This window comes from Anomalospiza imberbis, chromosome 9 (assembly GCF_031753505.1).
Source record: "Anomalospiza imberbis isolate Cuckoo-Finch-1a 21T00152 chromosome 9, ASM3175350v1, whole genome shotgun sequence".
Lineage (NCBI taxonomy): Eukaryota > Metazoa > Chordata > Aves > Passeriformes > Viduidae > Anomalospiza > Anomalospiza imberbis.
Window position 1 is genome coordinate 27,260,477 of NC_089689.1, and position 19,629 is coordinate 27,280,105.

The window sequence follows — 19,629 nt, forward strand, 5'->3', positions numbered from 1 at the left end:
TTGGCTGGATCTTTGCACCAGTCAGGAAGCAGATCTGCTCAAGACCATGGGTCAGGACACACAGTATGGGGGGCACACCTGGGAATTGTGGCACGTCCGTAACTCCATATTTTTTCAAGTTTTTCAGACAAGTACAGCACTGCCTCAAACCTAGAAGGGTGTTTCCCAACCACAATGTCACCTTGGGCAGGGCACCCTCCTTCCCTTTGCCTCAGTTTCCCCATCCATTTTTGGTGTTAAGCCCATCATCGAGAGGAGCACTACATCCCCACAAAACCAAGCCCCAAATTCCCTGAAACCTATGTTCAGAGTAAATCACAAGCCACAAGGTACAGGAAACCCTCCTCCCATTTGCAGAGCGAAACCTAGGTAAGGGGAAAAACAAATGCACAGTGGTTCCAGCTGTCCTTGAGCCAAGACAACAGGTCTCACACCCAGATCCTACAGAAGGCATTAGGGAATACTTGTCAACCACTAACTTGCTTAAGTATCTGTGGGTTTGTTTACACAGCTAGCAGTCAAAGACATCAGAGGGTTTTTCCTTCTAAAATGAATAAAAATAATAAATAAAAAATGAAGCGCTGTTGGGTCTGACCCAAAGCTGTCCACAGTACATTTGCAGTGAACACCATCTGCTAGATGTGATTAGCAAGGGCACCATGCATGTTGTTCAGAAGTGTCACCAAAATAATGCTCCCCATGTTCTCCACATGGACCACTCTCTGGATTTCACTTTGGCTGCTTTTCCTATATGTTAATGGGTTTGCCTAAGCCAGGATTACTACAGGGTTTTGTTAGTCTTAAGAAAAAACTCCATCGCCTGTGAGCAGGGACAACACATACTGAAGTGAAATTTTCAGGTACTCAATAGTGGTCTAGGTCACTGCTCAGGGCCCCTTTCAGATCCTCTGAAAAACTCTGGAAATGGGTTAATTGCAAGTTCTAGGCCCCGAGTTGCTTGGTAAGGAGGGACAGTTTCCACCACATGTGTGAACCAGCGAGGAACAGCTCCAGAACTGCCCGCCCGGCTCAGATTTGGTAAATAAAACTGGCCATCTCGTGTGAATCCAGCTGATCTTCATTCCATGATTTAACCATTTTGATGCCCAGCCAGCTTGGCCCCAGAAGCCTGCCTGTGATGCCAGCAATCCCGTTTTAATGGGCCACTTAAAAAATCCTTAGGTTTCCAGATGAGGAATGGCAGGGGAGAAGCGCTAAGGTCGCTGGGCGCGATCCGGTTTTGCACGCGCGCGGAGCGGCGGCACGGGGTTGAACTCGGGGAGTAGACACACCACGGTTACGTGGCTCATTGTTATTCCTCCAGTTCCTCTTGCTAATGGCTTTCACATGACAGGTCTGTAAAACACATGTTCCCACAGACAATAAAATACATCTGAAAGCTAAAACCGGCTCAAAAAAAAAATTAAAAAAAAAGAGACAACAGTGTTCCTATATATTCTGTGAACCCAGGAATAATAAAGATTTGTTTCTCCTTCATTCATTGAGCAGCACGGGGTAGTATTTCCGTGTTTCAATTATATGTACACTTGCCACAGCTATATTAAGAGCGTAAGTGACCTATATGGGACACATTTTCATAAAGCACATAGGCATAGTTTGGAAAATCCAATGGGTTTGTTTTCTCTCCTACAAACTTGTGGTTTAGTGGGATATTGCCAATCAAGTCTTGATATTTTTCCAGCAAAACACTAACCTCAGATTCCCTTTTTTTCTTTTTCCCTTCCCCTCCCATTTTTTTTACATGAGAAACATAAACACACTCCCTATAACTGAGTGAATATTACTTAGAAGACATAACATGCCTTTGATTTTGAGGGCTGGGTGAGAGGCTGCTTTTTCACCCAAGGAATGGAAGACCCCAGCCCATGGCAAACAATAATTATGTTCGAGATGGCTCTTCTTCCATGAGGTTATTTCTTGGAGGATATTTCCCTGGTCTGAGGGACTAGGTCACCACCCACACTTTTTTTGCCAAGGGGGCTCCAGCACGGAGAAACTTGTAGTGGTGCCAAAAGGCTGGCAGAGCATGGGCCTTGCAGAAAAAAAACTACAGAGTGAAGTCTGGAAGAAAACAGAAAATTAAACAGAGAGAGAAATGCCTTTGGGATGCCTCAAACAAAACACCACAGAGACATTATTCTCACTAGGAGATCTGCCCGAGGCAAAAGGATCCAAAAGTGGGGCTTACAGCCCACACACCTTGGAAATGGAAAGTAAGCAGAGTAGGGCAGTAGTGTGAGGATGGAACATCTGTCCTCATCTCCTCTCCTGCCCCAGTCTGCATCTCTGAGTCAGCATTTTAACAGGCAATTCAGAATGTGCATCCCTGGCTGCAGATCTACGGATTCAACAGCTGAACCCAATAAAGGTGTTAAATCTTTGACCTCCACCACTTCCCATCCCTACACTCGGTACCAAACTATTGAGGATACAAGAGGTTCACTTCAGGAAACAGTGACTTGCACTGAAGTGAATGACAGATGTACAGGGCAGGCAAAAAAATTACACTGATTTGGGGATGTTCATTTTTCTCCAAAAATGGTACTATCTGGTCATTCTGTCTGTGGGTACAGCTCACCTGCATGTGCAGACTGACTGCAAAATCTTTAGGAATGCTGCAGATGGGCCTAACATCCTCCTCAATACTGGTATTTCCATGCTGAGAAATGACAGAGAAGCCTGTGGACCATGTCCTAAAGCATGGACACCTCACTGGCACATCCAAAGGGAGATGTGCAACCAGAGCAGGGCTGCTACCCCCATCTCATGGGAAACTAAAGCATAAAACAAAGGGATTTGCTTCTTCCAATGAAATAAAGGTAAACAGTGCCGAAATTACCTTCTGACCTGTAACATCTTTCACAAGGTGAAAGAAAGTTTTTTTTCCTTGTACAATGGGGATTTTTTGCTTCAATAACAGAACAAGGAAATCCCAACCTCAAGCTTTTATCCAGCTCTGTTGTAAGAGATCAAACATGGCTCCAAACCATAACAGAATTCTCTCGGGGACTGATCTTGCCCCATCCAAACAGGCTCAGCCCCACTCCGAGTGGCATGGAGCAGGTGTGGACACTGAGGAATTGTGTGAGGCACTGCGGGATGCTGTGGAGCTGGACATTGAAAAATGATGTTGCTTTTGTTGGGAGGAAGTCCAAGTGACTTGGTGACCTCTAACTGCTGGTGTCCTGTGCTAAGGTATTTCAGAGCAGGGTTTAAATTTATTTGTCTTTCCATTTAATAAAGCCAATCGAGTTTGGAAGTCTAGCACCAAGGAAAGAATATTCCTTTCTTTGGTCAGCACCTTTATGAAGAGGCATTTAATAGGCAATAATCCTGGGAAGGCTGGCAGCTTGAAAGCTAAAACCCCAGCACCAAGCCTAAACAAAACCCCCATGTACTCTCTGACCAGCTTGAAATGTGCATAAAAATCAAAGGCAGGAGAAAAAAGGGCTCAGTGTTGGGTACAGCACTTTGAATCTCAGAGTCTTTGAAAATTTATCACTTGTGCAGGTTTAATAGGGGGGGAAAATTTAAAAAGGGGATAAGCTTTCAATGGCCACTCATCAAAAAGTGGAAGGAGTGTAAGGCAAGATGCATTTGTGCAGTGACCCACCCAGGCCACTCTCATCTTCCCTGCCCAGCCTTCACCTTTGCATCAAATTAAGCCACATCACCACCTTTTCCTTTTCCTTTTTTTAACATCTTGTTTTGATGGATTTTAGGGTTTTTTTTTCCCATTAAATCTTTGGTTTTTAACCCTGCAGGTCAGTGGGATGTTGCTGGGTCTCTCAACAAAGCAACAGTAATTTCTAACAAGTATTCCATGATGCTTTTGCCTGCCACTATCCAGGCCCTGGGTGTTAGGGTTTCACTAGATTAGACATCTACCTAAATAAGTGAAAAAGACCATTAATTAATTTGGCAGGCTGAGTGGGGTATCTAATTCCTTACTCAAGTCACACTGTAAATATTTGGGTACCTACAAAAGACAGGCTCTCTATTTGAAGTACTTAGTGGCTGATCTTGGGTACATATAAACCTTATTTGGTTTACAATATTTGTACATATTTAAAAATGCATATAAACTAGATTAGCCTACGGTAGGCTTTTATTGGAGCTTTAAAAGTTGGCTTCCCAAAACTTTCAGAGAAGAACTGCAGCACTGCAAGGCCAGCCTTGGCAACTGCTGCAAGAGCGAGCAACTCTTGAAGCCAATTTACACTGCACATGTATAAATATATAAATATATGTTAATAACCCAATGAATAGAAGTATTTCCACGTTTCTGTCGTATCAGGCATGTGCTGTCAATCAAAAAGAAGCCAGCTCTGCACCAGCACTGGGTGTATCTGAAGGAATGGGAGGAACATGGTCAGCTAAAAAAAAAATAATCTCAAGGGACCAGATCTGCAGCCCAGTATCAACCAAAATAAGGATCCTACTGCAGACTGGATCAAGCTATTAAATTCAGATTTTCAAAGCATCAGTGATGTGCCTCCATCCCAATGTTTTTTGACTCAGTCTGGATATTTGAGGACCACATATTCACTAGGACAAGGAGACAACTGGGCTAACCATCAGCTCTACTATTTTACTACCTGCACAGTCTTAAATGTTCTTCACCTTGATTCCAGCAGTCCAGCAGACTGATCTGTGCATCTGCCTGTATTTTGGAAACACATCTAATACCTTTGTTTGCAAAACAGATTCCCATTCAGCTCGATTACAGTTCCACTACTCTCAGCTGACACATGAGGAGAGAAAATTCTCCACACAAACAAACCCTAGACTTTATGGTAAAACAGGTACCTGCTTTAGAGTACTAAAGAACCTATAAACGAGGATCAGTATATATTGCATTTCTCTGATTCGACCTGTTTGGAAAAGTTATTGGGCACAATGGGTTGGTTTCCACAAAAAAAAAAAAAATTAAAATTAATTAATTTTCTACTTGCTGTAGGTTTGTTCACGTAATTCCCATTAACATTTGCTCCATCTATATTAATTTGTCTAGGATCCTTCCTATGAAGAGAGTGACATTTTTGTTGTCCATTTTACTATTTTTTACTTTTCAGCTAAATCGTAGGAACTTCAAAACAAACCTCACCATTTTAGGTCCACCAGATGCTACAGATTCCAAAAGACTTCCTAGTGGAAGACAAAGGTTCATTTTGACTCAGATGATATTTTCTGGGTTCTTACTTTTTTGAGGTTTGTTTCTTTGTTTTTAGTAAGAACTGGATAATCAGGAACACTGGGCAAAACATCTTCTCATGCCTGTTAGTGCAATAGCAAACAAGAAGGAAGCAAAAAATACTTATTTTCTATATGGACAACCACATAACACTAATGACCCCAGGCTGCAGAGGTATTTGAGAAGTGCCTTTCAAAGGAACCAGCAAAGGTGTCAGAAGTGACAGGTGTCTCTACCTGCTGCCCAAACCCATCCTTGGAAATGTTCAAGGCCAGGTTGGATGGGACTTTGAGCAACCTGGTCATGTGGAAAGTGTCCCTGTCCATGAAAAAGACAAGCTTTAAGGTCCCTTTCAACCCAAATCACTCCATGATTCTGTGATACTCATCCTCTGTGGTTAATACCCCCCTGTGCAACCTGGAGCATATTTATTAACGCTGACATTCTGGGTGAATATCATTATAAAATGGTTCTTGGTCACAGATGCTTTAAGCCAAATGCCAAATTATCCTCTTGCACTGCAAATTCCTCTGGATTTGAAACCAAGAGTAGAAATACTTCCTCATGTGGCTGGAGCACAATGTGCCAGCCTCACGCTCCAAGAGCTCCAGATGAACAGGAATGCTGCCATTGTTTTTTTCTTGGAGAAAAAGTGCTTTTAGGGAGTAGCTGTCACCTATTTTCAAAGATAAGGACCACATACAGAGGAAGAAAGAGAAGGGAATTCTGCAAGGAGTGTTAAGTTGATCTTCGTGGGAGTTTGGCATGAGCTGATGCATTAAAAAACCTTTATATTAAAGTGCACATTTATTTTCAATACTTCAGGATGCATTAATAAGAACAAAAGGTCTTACCCAAGCCACAACATGTAGGTCCTTAAAAAATTCTGCATTTGTGGGGTAAAACAGATTTAAACCAGATTGTCCAACCAGCAAATTTGGACAGGGTGAATATAAAAGACATTACCAAAAGAAATCCAGAGCCAGTTCCAGCCAAACATGATGGAAACAGCAAATTTGGAGAGGGGGAATATAAAAGACATTACCTAGAGGAATCCACCACCAGCTCCAGCCAAACTTGATGAAAACAAAGCCATCATTTCCCATTGTCTACAGCAAGGGATAAAATGCAACACTCATAAAAACCCCAAAGTGTCAACACCTTTTGAGGCACCTCTGCACATCCATGTGCTTTGGAAGTCTCACAGATATGACAAGCCTGACCTAGGATGACCCAGCTTGAAGAGAGGGGAAAAATTAAAAAAAATAAAGATGTGCCTGTGAACTCTGCAATGGTGAAGACCAACAGCTTGTGTGAAAAACACACTGTGGTGGCTATGATGTTTTCAATTATAAATGGAGCGAGCAGGGTTTGCTCTGCTGGTCAGCAGGGTTTGGAACGAGCCTCTCACCACCACTCCTCTGGGTTCTGCCTTCGAGGAAGGGCTCGGGCCACTGCCCAGCCCCAGCAACCCTCAACACCCCCTTTCTTTTGGGGGGAATCGAAGAGATTTCTGCCAAACTGGTGGCTGAGCAAAGCAGTTGCTCCCCTTTGTCCCCATCACCCCACTGGCTGGGTGAACACTAATATTTCCCCATATAATCACAACCCTGTTCTACTGATATAGAATCACAGAATGATAGGAAAGATTGGGTTGAAGGAACCTTAGAAATCACCTAGGTGCAACTCATGCACAGGGATGTCATCCACTAGATCAGGTTGCTTAGAGCCCCATCTAACCAATTCATCACCCTCTACTCAAAAGGACACTTTTGTGAGCTGTAGGTGCTGTTTTAATGTATAAAATAGCAAGCAAAAATTCCTTATCTTAGCTTCTTGCCCCAAACACGCCAAAACAGAAATCCTGGCTCCTTCTCTTTGCAGAGATACCCCAAACAATAACAAGAACAGGTAGACATTTAAAACTGTAGCCAATGCAATGCAGCCAACAAAAGTGTATTATTTTTAACTCAGTAAAGACACAAACCGTATGAAGCAAAAATAAAGCCAGTTAGCCTAGTCAACATTAGGTCTCTTAAATAAAAATTCATCAAACTTCATCACTGAACTTCCTGAGCACCGTGGCCAGGCAGTGCCACTGTAATTAAGCATGTTTTTGGGAGCAACTGCCCCTGTGCAGGAGGCAGCAGAGCCCCTGGCCATAGCCCTGAGCCTGCCACCAGTAGCTTTTTGACCCAGTTCTGTCAATGTACCTATTGTAAATGCAAAATCCTTCTTCGGATTTGAAGCAGCAGCCACCTGCACAAATAAGGCTGGGTTATAACTCTGTAACCCAATACAAGCACTGGAAGCTTAAAAAGTTTGTATTCCAAAAAGCACTTCTGACCTCTTCCTTAAAAGTTCACTAATCACTTTTAATTCATAATTTATTTCCTCTTAATATACTTGCTTTATGTAATGCTCCCCTTTCTCCCCCTCCTTCCTCTCCTCCTTTCTTTTTTCTGGAAGTTCCCCAGGAGAAAATGGTATTACACAACTCCCTTGATTAACTGGAAATGAAGCTTTTCCCCCTCGGTAGTCGCGATTTGGTAGAGTTTCCAGGACATAAAGCACGGCCCAGAGTGCTGAAAGGCAGAGAGACGTGGGTGGAAGTGATCCAAAGGCCCTTAAAGTGATGGGGGTTGATCTTGGTGGTCCCCCGAGCAGAGCTCTGAAAGGCTTTGCCTATTTATCAATGGGTTAAAAAAGTGTAATATTACCATTCTTCTTGTTTCTCTGTATTTTGACTGCACAGAGTGACATCCTAATGTATAGCAATACATGATATATCTGAAATTGTGCTCGTAATGTTAAAAAAAATAAATAAAAAACATGTTCCTAATTAAAATAGCTTTGTATTACGGTGAAAGGAGACTTTGCAGGGGAAGGAGGAGGTATGGCAACTGCTGCCTTGGCCATGTTGACACCTCCCTGCCCACAGAAGTTTTGATGGAAAGCAGCTGGGAATGGGGTATTTTGGAGGCAAGACATCACCTGCAGTGACAGAGGTGTCCACCCCATGCTGCACATAAGGATTTACCTACCCTGGCCCATCTGCCCCTGGATGAGATCCTGTGAATTACTGGTGTCCCTAAAAGCTGAACAGATTTTTCTGGTGACAGCATGGTTCTGTGCTGCACACCATCTCAGACTACTGGGTGCTTTTATCCCTCTAAGAAACTGAAAATTCTGCAAATCCAGTGTAACAGTAGCACTGAAAACTTCACCACCGTGTTCTGCAAGCACAGGGCCAGGCAGGGTGGGCACAGCCACCTTGTCACCCCAGCCCCTTTCCCATGCACCTGCCCATAACAGCGGCATTTTGCAGACAGGTGACATCCCATAACCCTGTTTCTTTAAGGGACAGGATGAACTGGGCCACATCCGAATGGCACAGGCAAGGGCCAAGGCTCTATTCACACTGACTCGAGGGACACAGCATGTACCATGCCTTTTAAAAACAAAAATGGACAACTCCCAATTTCCATTTCCAGCCTCCTGCAACAATGCTGTGCCCTGCTGTCAAGGAACGTGTGAATAAATTGAGGAAAGAAGGCTGAAGTAGCCCAAGGGAATAGAAGTCCCTTTTTCTTTATTGCAGTTAATTTTGACAAAGGCTCTTCTGTTTCCTCTCCTCCCCCTTTTTTTTTTATTTGGAAGGGCTTTGTGCCAAGCTGCATTATTCCTCTTCACCATGGTACTGCCATGAAACCTGCCTGGTATGTTTGCCTGAAAAACGTAGGTTTTCATGGAAATTGTTTTTATCTCAACAACTACTCCCTTTGTCACCTCAGACATGAAAAGAGGAGGAGAAGGGCTCGGGCTCAAATCCCATCCCAGCAGCAAAACATCCATGAAAAAGAACCATGACCTTCCAAACCCAGCCCCATGAAAACCTGCCCTCCCAACAGGGCAGAAACCCTCCAAAAACCCTTTTTACCACCTCACTCAGAACACCAGTGCAACTGCAAACCCATGAGAGAGGCTGTGCACAGCCTCAGTTTGAAACGAGGCTTGGGGAAAAAAAAGCATCCCATTGGTGGGATTGTTTTGAAGTATTTTTTAAGTGGAAATAGTTTCTTTTCTTGCAGCCCATCATGGCAACCAGAGCCCTCTGGCTCCTGTCAGCAAGGCAGGAGCTCCTCAGGGGTGTCCTCTATTTCCAGCCTATTTACTGCTCTGTTGAGAAAGGAGCCTATAGATGCTCCAGTTCTCAGATTTGGGACTTTGGAGGGACTGGGTTATTCAACAAACCAACCCTTTCTAAACACTGTCAAAGGAGTGATTTGATGCCTTTCAGAGCTTACCATACAAAACGCTGAAAGACCAGCGGACTTCAAAAGCCGCAGGAGCGGAGCTGGAGTTTGGCAGGAGTTCATTAGCTGCCTGTGTCCTTCTGTGTGTGGCTTGTAATTACATGCAGACCCGGTGCCAAATCCTCATCTACTGAGGGGTACCAATTAACGTGCTGCTGGATGATTCACAGGTAGCTAATGTCGAGATTTATACACCCAGCGTGCCAAATAGCCCATGCGTTTTTATTATTAATTTTATTATCATTATTATTATAACTTTAAGCTGGCCTTTATTCCCTCTTTCCAAGTTATCATATAAAAACAAGGTTTTGGCAGTAAAATTGGGATTGTCCAGCCTGTTCCCAGGGCCACACACTGGTGGGCCTGATCCTGCTGACACTGTGTACCACATCTGCAGGGAAATGCACATCTCTTGGAGCATGGGCCAAAGGCTTGCAAGTTAAACCACCTACTGTGTTTTCCCTTTGCAAAAAGTAGAGGTTTTCTGCTCCAAGGAGAAAAATTATAAAACTGAGTCACCCTTTGCACTCTGTACTTTGCTTTCCTGCTGCTTGCACCCTCTTACTCCTACAGGTAGCAAAACAGTAACAGCAGAAGCTTCAAGAGCAGCTGGGGGAGCTGAGGAAGTAGGTAACTAAAAGTGTTAATTTATTTTTTTGAAGGGGATATGTACACACAACTGCATCTCCTGTAAGAAAACACAACAGTTGTTAAGTTTCTCTGACAAAAGATTAAAAAAAAAACCCACAACAAAAAAGAACCTTTCTTCTCTTACTTTAAATCTGCATCCTTTTGCCTCTCTTACTGGAGATCTGCATCCCTTTGCAGCCAGCTGGCTCCCCATGCAGCCCTTGGCAATTAAAACCTTGGGAAGTCACACACAAGAGCATGGAAGTGAGCCTTTTGTTTTCCTGTTTTGTCATTCCTGTCTTGTGTTTGATCCCAAGATTTCTCAGGCCAGAGGGAAACCGTGGGCCCAGTGGAGCATCTTGGCACTGGCTGGGCACAGGTCTCCAAGCTCACTGGTTTGTCACTGCTGATGGTTTTCCCATGGGGAGCATGGAGACCCAGGCCTCATCTCCTTCTGCTTGACTTTCTCTTTTCCAAAAAACACTGCTCCTCAGCCCTGGAGGATAACAATTCCAGGAGGGCTGCAAGTACAACCCAACGCTCGCACCGCTTTATCCTTCTCTAATAAACCTTTCACTGCATTTGACACGATACAGGTCTTGTCCAGCCATGAAAGCTTTCCTGCTTATCAGGAGAATTTTTAATCAACCAGCAGAGAAAACAGGGCCTGACATTTTATTGCTTCCTTGTGCTTTGCTTTTAGATGTTTCGGTTTCTTCCAGCTTGTACTCTTGCTAATCTCTTTAGCCAGGGATCAGTGGAAAGCCTCAAGTTTTCCATGCCCAGCAGCTTCCCCCAGATCATTTGGAGTGAGGGAAGGCAGAGGAGCATGGGGACAGTGGGGGGTTTATGGTGGGATGGAGAAGAAGGCACCAAGCTCTCGATTCACTGCAGGTTCTGGAACAGGGTTTTGTGCCGGCCACAATTACAAAACAACAAACAACGTCTGTGGGGAAGGGTCATAAGAAGTTCAGCTTTCCTCTATTAAAACCATCTGGTGCCTATAAAAAACCCCAACTGGTTGGTTGGGATGGTTGGTAGCGCCTCCTCCCCGCTCAGCTCTTCCTGGCACCTCGCTGGAACGTGGTGGCACCAGAGGTGTCACAGTGAGGGACAGGGCTGCCATGGGAACAGGGGCCTGGCAGACACCCCCTCCACTTTGCATCCCTCCTGCTGCACAGAAGGTGCCCCAGCGTCCACCTCATTTCACTTCTTATCTGAGCCAGAACTTCTTTACGAGGTGCCTGTCCCCTCAGGAACGCCAGCTCCTGCCAGAGTGCCCTCAGTGAGCCCCTGAGAGGGCTGAGCTTTCTGAGCAAAACAGAACATCCCTGTGAGGCCTGCGTGGGACCCTGCAAAGGGTTTCTCCAGGTCACAGTCACCAAAGGGTCCCCCTCCAGCATCAACAGCGAGAGGCACCGCCAAACCTGCAGGGGATGGGAACCTTTATTAAAAAAAAAAAACAAAAACAAAAAACAAAAACAAAAAACCTAAACCTCTCCTTTGTTTCCAACAGAAATAAAATAAAGGGGGGTAAAACAAAAAAAAAAAAAAAAAAAAAAAGAAAAGAAAGGAGAGGAGAGGAGAGCTTAGAGCCAGCTCCCCAGCCTGTAACACAAAACCAGGCTGTGCTGGGAAACCTTACACCGCGCGGCACCCAGCGCATCTACTCCTGCTCCGCTCGCCGCCTCCCGGATGCTTCCTCAAGCCCAAACTGCCCTTGAGAGAAGCCAAGCCTCAGCCTCAGCTGAAAAGCCTCTTTGTTTGGATTCCCTTTCCAAATCAGCGTATCCTGAGATTGAACTCCCTTCCACCCCTCTGCAGGGCTTTTTAATGTTGGGATGCCTTTGGCAGCAGCCAGCTCTGCCAGCAGGTTTGCGGACCAAGCGCTCAGCCCGCCGAGCCGGGCACCCTCAGCACGAGGAACTTTCTCCACGATGAAGGAGAGAAAGGCAGGGAACAAGAAAGTATTGCAGAATTACTTCAAAAGATCCTTTAATCATGGATTGTGAACAGAGGAGCTGAGTTCTCCTTAATTATACAATAGCTTTAATCAGCCTTCAATAGCTGGCATTACTCAGAGGGTGGTGAGGCCCTGGCACAGGTTGCCCAGAGAAGCTGTGACTGCCCCATCCCTGGAAGTGTCCAAGGCCAGGTTGGAAAGGGCTTGGAGCAACCTGGGATAGTGGAAGGTGTCCCTGCCCATGGCAGGGGGTTGGAATAAGATGAGTTTTAAGGTCCCTTCCCACCCAGACCATTCCATTGTGTGACATTAAGGCACACCAGTGAGCTGACCATTTTGTTTTTCTTAAACTGGCATAACTGAAAGGAAACCAGACAAGGCATCAAAAAACCAGGCATGAGGTCTGGACATGCACACATCACCAAGAGGGTCTGACTCCAAGTACTGCTGTGAGCTTTCCATGCAACCCCAAGGCCATCACTCTCTGAGGCCTTCAAGACAGACCTCAAGTCTCACTGTACACAGAAATAAAACGCATTTCCTTGCACTGCCCACTCTGTCTGCAAGCTCAGGGCACAACTCTGCTACATCCACACAGCCCCTGACAGGCAACCGGGGTCTCCTGTGTCCCTTGGGACCTGCAAACGCCCCGAAATCCTGCATTCCCACAAAAGGCAGGGATGTGGTGCTCCCAGGGCAGGATCTCTGCTCTAGCACCGACCCAGCTGCGACCCACAAACAGCACCAAGGTGGTAATTTCACCCCTCAGAGAAAAGGCAGCAGATCTTGCAGCAAGGGAGTGTTAATGAGAATATCTGCCTGACACCTCACCCTGACACTAAAGGGAAAATCCTCTTCTCCAAAACCAGCCTTAGGCCCAGGACTTAAAGCAATTTCATGGGCGAAGAAGATGTTTTTCACTTGCAGGCAGCTTTAGTTTACCTCAGTGTTACATCTTTCCCTGTAAAAACAAAACCCTGAGATTTAAGCAGGTGGATTTTCAGGCTCTGGACCCAATACCCACTTGTGGCAGAAAACTTCAGCAAGAGCAAAAGCAAAGAAGTACCTGTTGTTACATCCACAATCCTGATGTATCCCAAACACTATCCCACTTGTCTGGCAATTTCAAACATGCTGCATGCCTAGATTCTGCAGTGGCTCTGAGAGTTTTACACACAGGAAAACTACTTTGTGCCCACGGTGATTTATCAAAACAGGCTTTCTCCAAAATGCTATCTGTATTTTCCATGGGTTTTGCATTTGACAAAGATTCATACCAGCTCAGTGGGAAAAAGAAATGCCACAAAACTTCTCCTTTAAGGAAAAAAAAAACCCAAACCACCCAACCCTCACAGCCCAGTGCTTTAGAAATGCTTCCACATGCTAATCAGCCTCCTATTCAGTTCCAGACTGAATAGGACTCCAACAATGACAAAGAAATACGCTGAACCTATCCCACATTTCATCCCCTTCACTCAAAATGTTGCTGTTACCTTGGTTTTCAGCCGCTTTGTGGGAGCTGCAGCAGAATGACAGCTGCATGCTAAAGCTGCAGGGATGGTCAAGAAACCAGGAGGGCTGGATGAAAAAATAACTGGCTCAGATTATGTGGGAAATAAATGGGATTATTTGAGGGGATAGTAACTGATGGTGCAAATTTTTATGAAAGTTATTAAGAAAAAAAAAGTAAAAAAAAAAAAAAACCCTGAGTCCTCTACGAAAAGCACAGCCACTTGTGGTCAGGCAGCAAAGGGAACTTTCTCTCAGCCTGGCAAGTATGAGTAGGATAAAAGCCCCTCCAAGCCCTTCCCTTTGAGATTCATCCATTTTTGTAATGTATTATCAACTGGCAGATGCCTTAGTGCAGCTTTTCTTCCACATCCTTAACCTGAAAAACTCCAGCTCTTATTCTGGGAAAGGACAAGCCAGCTCCTGCTGCAGTGGGTGAATCCAAGGTTGTTGCCCTTTTCTGCAGAACATGGAAGCACCAGAACAGAGGCACCTGGGTAAGTTCTCACAGGAATTCGGGTGGGAAGCTCCAGGACAGGTGCACACATGTCCTAGGGACACACTTCAGCCCAAGCCCTGGCAGCCACGGACTCCTCCATAGTCGCCAAGGATCTGATTTCAAGATACTTTGGGAGGCCTGGCAGGACTGGCAGAATCACTGAAGTTTGCAGCTCCAACAGGGAGTTCAGGAAGGAATCAGAGGTGCCTCAGCAGCTCTGAAAGCCCCACTGGGCACCTGGGTGCCTCTGTACTGCAAACACTGCCTTCAAAGTGTGCCCTCGCCGGGCTCCAGCGCCTGCCCACGCGCCAAGGTGATGCTGCTCCTTCTGCTCCCTGTCTCCCCAGATTAGAAACTCCCAGAGGCACAAACTTCCCGTGACGTGCCTGGGCAGGACCAAGGGCAGCACAGCCTGGCACAGGGATCCTCGGCCCAGCACTTGAATTCAGGGAGAAGCAGCTCCCCGAAAAGCAAGGGCCATCTGATCAGTGATCAAAGAGCCGCTCCAGAAACCTGCTAACACCAAACTGATTCACAGCTATCGACTTCAAAGGAGCTTTGCTGCCTGCCATCAGCTCGCCTGCCATCCAAAATTACTCCCTGAGCATCACTCAGAACGCAAATGCACCCAGTGGTTACTGACCAGACCTGCTTATCAGCATTTCACCACGCTGTTTGAGACTTTCCCTTTGGAAACTAGCACTTTAAAGGGTGGTGGGCCTTGCAGAAAAGCCTTGGAAGCCCTCAAAATGCTTGGGATGTGGGACTGGTTGCCATGGCCGCTGTGCTGCTACAAAGACCAGAGCAAAGACCTCGCTGTCAGCTGGCTGGGAACAATAACCAGGGCTGGGCTGGCTGCTCCCTCCAGGCTTAAAGGAAAGCCCATCATACCACCCCCCAAAAAAAAGTCATAAATGACCTGCTGAGTGTCAAGGAGACAGGAAGCCCAGACCCCATTTGGCACACTGGCTTTCAAATTCAGTGGCTGGGCACTTGGAGGATGTGATGAGGTCTCAGCTTCATATTAATGCTCAATTTACAGAAATGTAATTAGTATCTGCGTGCAGTGCCTGCATGGTCAAGACACAGGGGCACTGCTGGCTGGCCAAAAATGGCAGTAAATTCTTATTATTTTACAGGTGAAAGTACCTAATTTCTTCTTTTGTGCAGCACCATATTGACACTGCTGGGAGGCAGCAGCTCTCTGAAGGAGTATCATTTCTTTCAGGAGGGATGGCTGCCCAAAACATCTCACCAGTAACTTTCACTTCTTCTCTTTAAACCCATGGAAGGAAGAACCATGCCGTTCTCAGCTCCAGAAGCCAGAAAAGATGATGAGGCTCCAAGAGGTGCAGTCTGACATCTACAAGCTCCTGAAGCAGTGAAGGACAGCTCGGTCCCACAGCCACCTTTTGGTGTTCAGGGCAAGGTGTGGGTGAACCCAGCAATGCCAACTGCTCCAGCCTCAATTTGCTGTGCTTTCCAAGCATCACAGGCTATGCCCACTGGTGTGTTTTATCAGAAAACCCAGAGGCCCCTCCCAAGCTCCTCAATGCCATGATCAACACACCTTCACATCTTTCTGGGCAAAGGATGCAAAACTTTGGAAAGTAGTAGGGGAATCTGAGCAGTCTCCATTGACTCAGTGTCACCACCACTGTCAGACCAGCTGCAGCTCCATCTGGGCACTGGCTGGCAGCCCCAGCCTGGCCCTGAAAGAGGGCACCACGTGCTCAGAGAAGACAAGGTCGTGCGTGGATGCAATCCTGTTCCAGGGCTGGAACAGGAACACACAGCACAAAGAGCACAGGCATTTTCAGAGCATCACAAGCTCTGGAGTTAAATTACATGTTCTGCTTGTAACATGACTGGATGCAGAGTCTGTTTTCAACCCTCTGTCTCCAAAACATCCAACACATGTGAAAAACAAGCCCACTTATGTGACTGACTCCCAAGGATGGAGTTCCATTGGAATTTCTGGTACTTCCAAACCTGCCCCGACAAAGCTAATTTTCAAACTCATTCATGCATTCTCTTGGTAACAAACTTATGCTTAAGGCTTGCTTTCAAACTGTTTGCATCAATATCCAAACGAAGACACTTCAAATTCCCTGGTTTTCGTGGCATTCTGCTTCCTCAGGTCAAACTGGAGGAGCAGCTTCTGCTGATCACAATCCCACTGTTGCAACTGAGCCTTTGCGTGCAGCTAAGAGGCAAGAAGGGATTCTCCAATTTCCCAACAGCTGCTCCAACACATCCCTGGCCACAGACACCTAATCCACACGAAGGAACTTTCCACCTGCTCTAAAACTGTGGAGCAGGTAGTATCCCTCCAATGTGAATGTCATGGGAGAGAGTGAAACGGAGATGGGGTGGCTTTGAAAGGGATGCAAGTGCCCTTCTGGGACAGGGGCCACTGATCCATGAAGAGATGTGACACACAGGGCAACCTCCTCTCAGCTTTTGGCAAAACCCACCCAGCTGAGATATCTGGAAAGGCAGATGGAAGGTTGGCCACAGTCTGGGCCTCCAGACATGCTGGCAAGGGGGGAAGCACAGAAGAGCATTCAGAAAAATGACTTCAGACTTTTATAATTACAGGATAAGCGCTGGATTACTTTAATTCACCTCTTGCATTGAGGTTTTATCATTCTCATTTCTGAGCTCTTTTGTTTGTTTGAAATATGAAACCTGACCTATCGGAAGAGCTGAACAAGGCCCTAAGACAGAACAAAAAGGAAGAAATGTTTAAAAAAAAAAATATATATATATGTATGTGTATGACAGCACTCATACAAAACCCCAACCAGCAGGGGGGAAAGCCACATCCTGGGAGGGGGTTTCCCTGCTTCCTTCCCTGCTGGGACACAGCCCCTCGGGATGCCAAGGAAGCTGCTGTTCCCAGCTCTGGCTGTGTGAACGCTGGGATAGGAGGGTTGAAGGCTGCTGCCTTTCCCCACGCTGCCTTCAACAGGCAGGCCCTTGTTCCAGGCACAGGCAGGCCCGGAGACCACAACGGTCCCTTCTGGATTACTATGGATGAAGTGGGAGCATTGTATGAAGGGAACAGGGAGGATGGAGCCTGCTCCACCAGAGCAGAGCTGGGCCTTTGCCTCCCCCTCTTTGAAGGCATTTCAGGCAGAGATGGGGCCACACAAACACCCTGCCTATCTCACATGCTGAAGAGGGGCCCTGGTTTGCCAGAGGTTCCCCAGCTGTGGTATGCAAACCATTTTTGGGTGGTACACAGAGCACACGCATCTGGAGAGACACCACCAGCCTGTATCCAGACAAACAGAGTCAGACCAAAGCAGCCTAGGAAAGGCATGCATATTAAATTGAGATTTAAAGGGTATAAAAATAATCCGTTTGATCTGGGAGTGATGTTTATATTATTTTCTGTGCTCACTACAAACAGACAATTAAAAAAATGTCATCTGCTGTAATTGTGATTCCCATCTCCTGCCTGTCTCAGCAGCAGGTACACAGGATTCAAAGCACTCCTGGCCATGAAGCAGTTGCATGTAATTCTGCTTTTCCTGGAGACACATCTTCAGGCTGGCCAAGTTCCACCAACTCAGGAAAGCCAACAGATTTATACCCCTGAGGACTCGGTCTGCCATAGGTACAGCATTTCCTTGTTCTGCAATTAACACCTCAAGTATAATTGTCACTAATAATCTCTTTTTGATAGGTCGGTTGTCTTTTTTTTTTGTTTGTTTATTTGTTTGTTTTCACAAAGCAAATGCAGAAAAAGTAGATTTCAAACACCTCCAAAATATTTCTCTCGCCTTTACTTCCAGTCATCTCTGGCTCCTTTGGTCTTTCAAGGGAGGCACAACAGATGGGTATCACACTTTAGGTGCTGACTGTTGGTTCAATAAAAAGCTTTTCCAGGCTCAAAAAAAAAAAGCTCCTTTACTCCCAAGTTATGGCAGAGTCTAACTGCACAACAACCTCATGCCAAGATGCCACTTCTGCCAACCTGTCTTTGCCAGAGCACCTCCAGAGCAGCCATCCGTGGCCAGGAGCTCGCTGCCACCAGGAGATCCTACAGGTTATGGAGAGATACATAAACATGAACGACCAAACCCCACCTAGGGATGTTCAAAACACAATGACGACTCTCCACCCACACAGCTTCTCCCGTGTGGTGTGGGCTCGGTCCTCCCCGACACGGAGGAGACACAGCGTGGAGAAGGCAACACCGAGGGTTGGGACTGCCCAGCTGGTTTGGTACAGTCAGGTCTTGCTGTCCCTTGCTGGAAACAAGAAATGGTTGGCTCAGTGTCTTCTTCAGGTGCACAGAAAGATGTCACCCATGCGACAAGTGAGTGCTGCGCAATGGGGCAGTCCTAAAAATAAAAACAACAGCCCCAATCCAAACAAAGTAAAGTTGCTTAACTCAACACATCCAGCTTTACACCATCCAAATAACTCTAACCTCACCCCTCATCTCCAATTCCTCCCACTCCTTACACTTAAATGACAATCCCAGGCCTGTTTGCACCAATTTTTGTGATGAAGCGACAGGGCCCCTGGCAGAGCTCAAATCCTTTTTGCTTCTGAGAGCTGGAGGTCTACACAACTTTCTACACAGGAGAGGGAAGTCAAGAGTAATCTAAACTGTTAGCCCAAATTATAAGATTATATACCAACTTACATAAACATGTCAAGGTCCAGCTAACATAAATATTTACTTTCAAAGTTCATTTTAGCATCAAGCTCGCTACAGGAGATGCCAAATTTGTGAGAAAGCTGCAGAGATATTAAGGTTGTAAGAGGTCTATCCATCTGTTGCTTCAAAAAAACCTTCCCAAGGCAGTAAAACTTGTGCTGCACAGATTAACTGGGATTGACAGAAGAGAGAAAATTAAATTAGAGGCAGAAAAGAAGAAGGGCAGTAAATTATGTGCAGTTTACATCCCACCAGCCTGGAACATATGCTCCCATAAACCCAATTTCCACAAGCCTCAGAAGCAGGTATGCCAGATGAAATCCTTCTATTTTATGGCACAAGCAGGACTTTTTGGAAGCTGTTTTACCTGCACAAGCTACTGAAGACCCTCATCTGCCCTATCACCCTTGCTGACACAGCCTTCCCCTCTTCCGAGATTAAACGCTTGACTTAGCACCCGTCATCAGAGCACAGGTGGCTGCTCAGAGCTTGCTGAACACCAGGAGTCCCTGCCAAGGGAAAAGAGCAAGTCTGAGAAGAGTAAATTTAACCCTAGATGCTACATCTGTGGGGCCAGGCTCCAAAACATCCCACCTCAAGGGTCATGGCAGGAGGCTTTTCCCCACCTGGCCACGTCTCCTGCATCAGGAGGAGGTTTGGTGGCTGTTGCAGCCCAAAACCCCACAGCACCAGGGAAAGCTTCCCCGGAGATCTGGCCCAGCCAGGGTCACCCCAAGTCCCCCAAATAACAGCTCCAAGCTCCAGGCAGGAGGTGCAGTAAACTCCTGGCAGAGGGATGGGCTGAGGATGATCAGATGA

At 46.0% G+C, this 19,629-nt stretch overlaps 1 protein-coding gene across 1 annotated transcript in view; it reads right to left on the reverse strand.

The window, feature by feature from the left end:
• PLPP3 (phospholipid phosphatase 3) overlaps positions 1-19,629 on the reverse strand; it is a 44,245-nt gene that overhangs the window by 20,576 nt on the left and 4,040 nt on the right. The window lies entirely within an intron of this gene.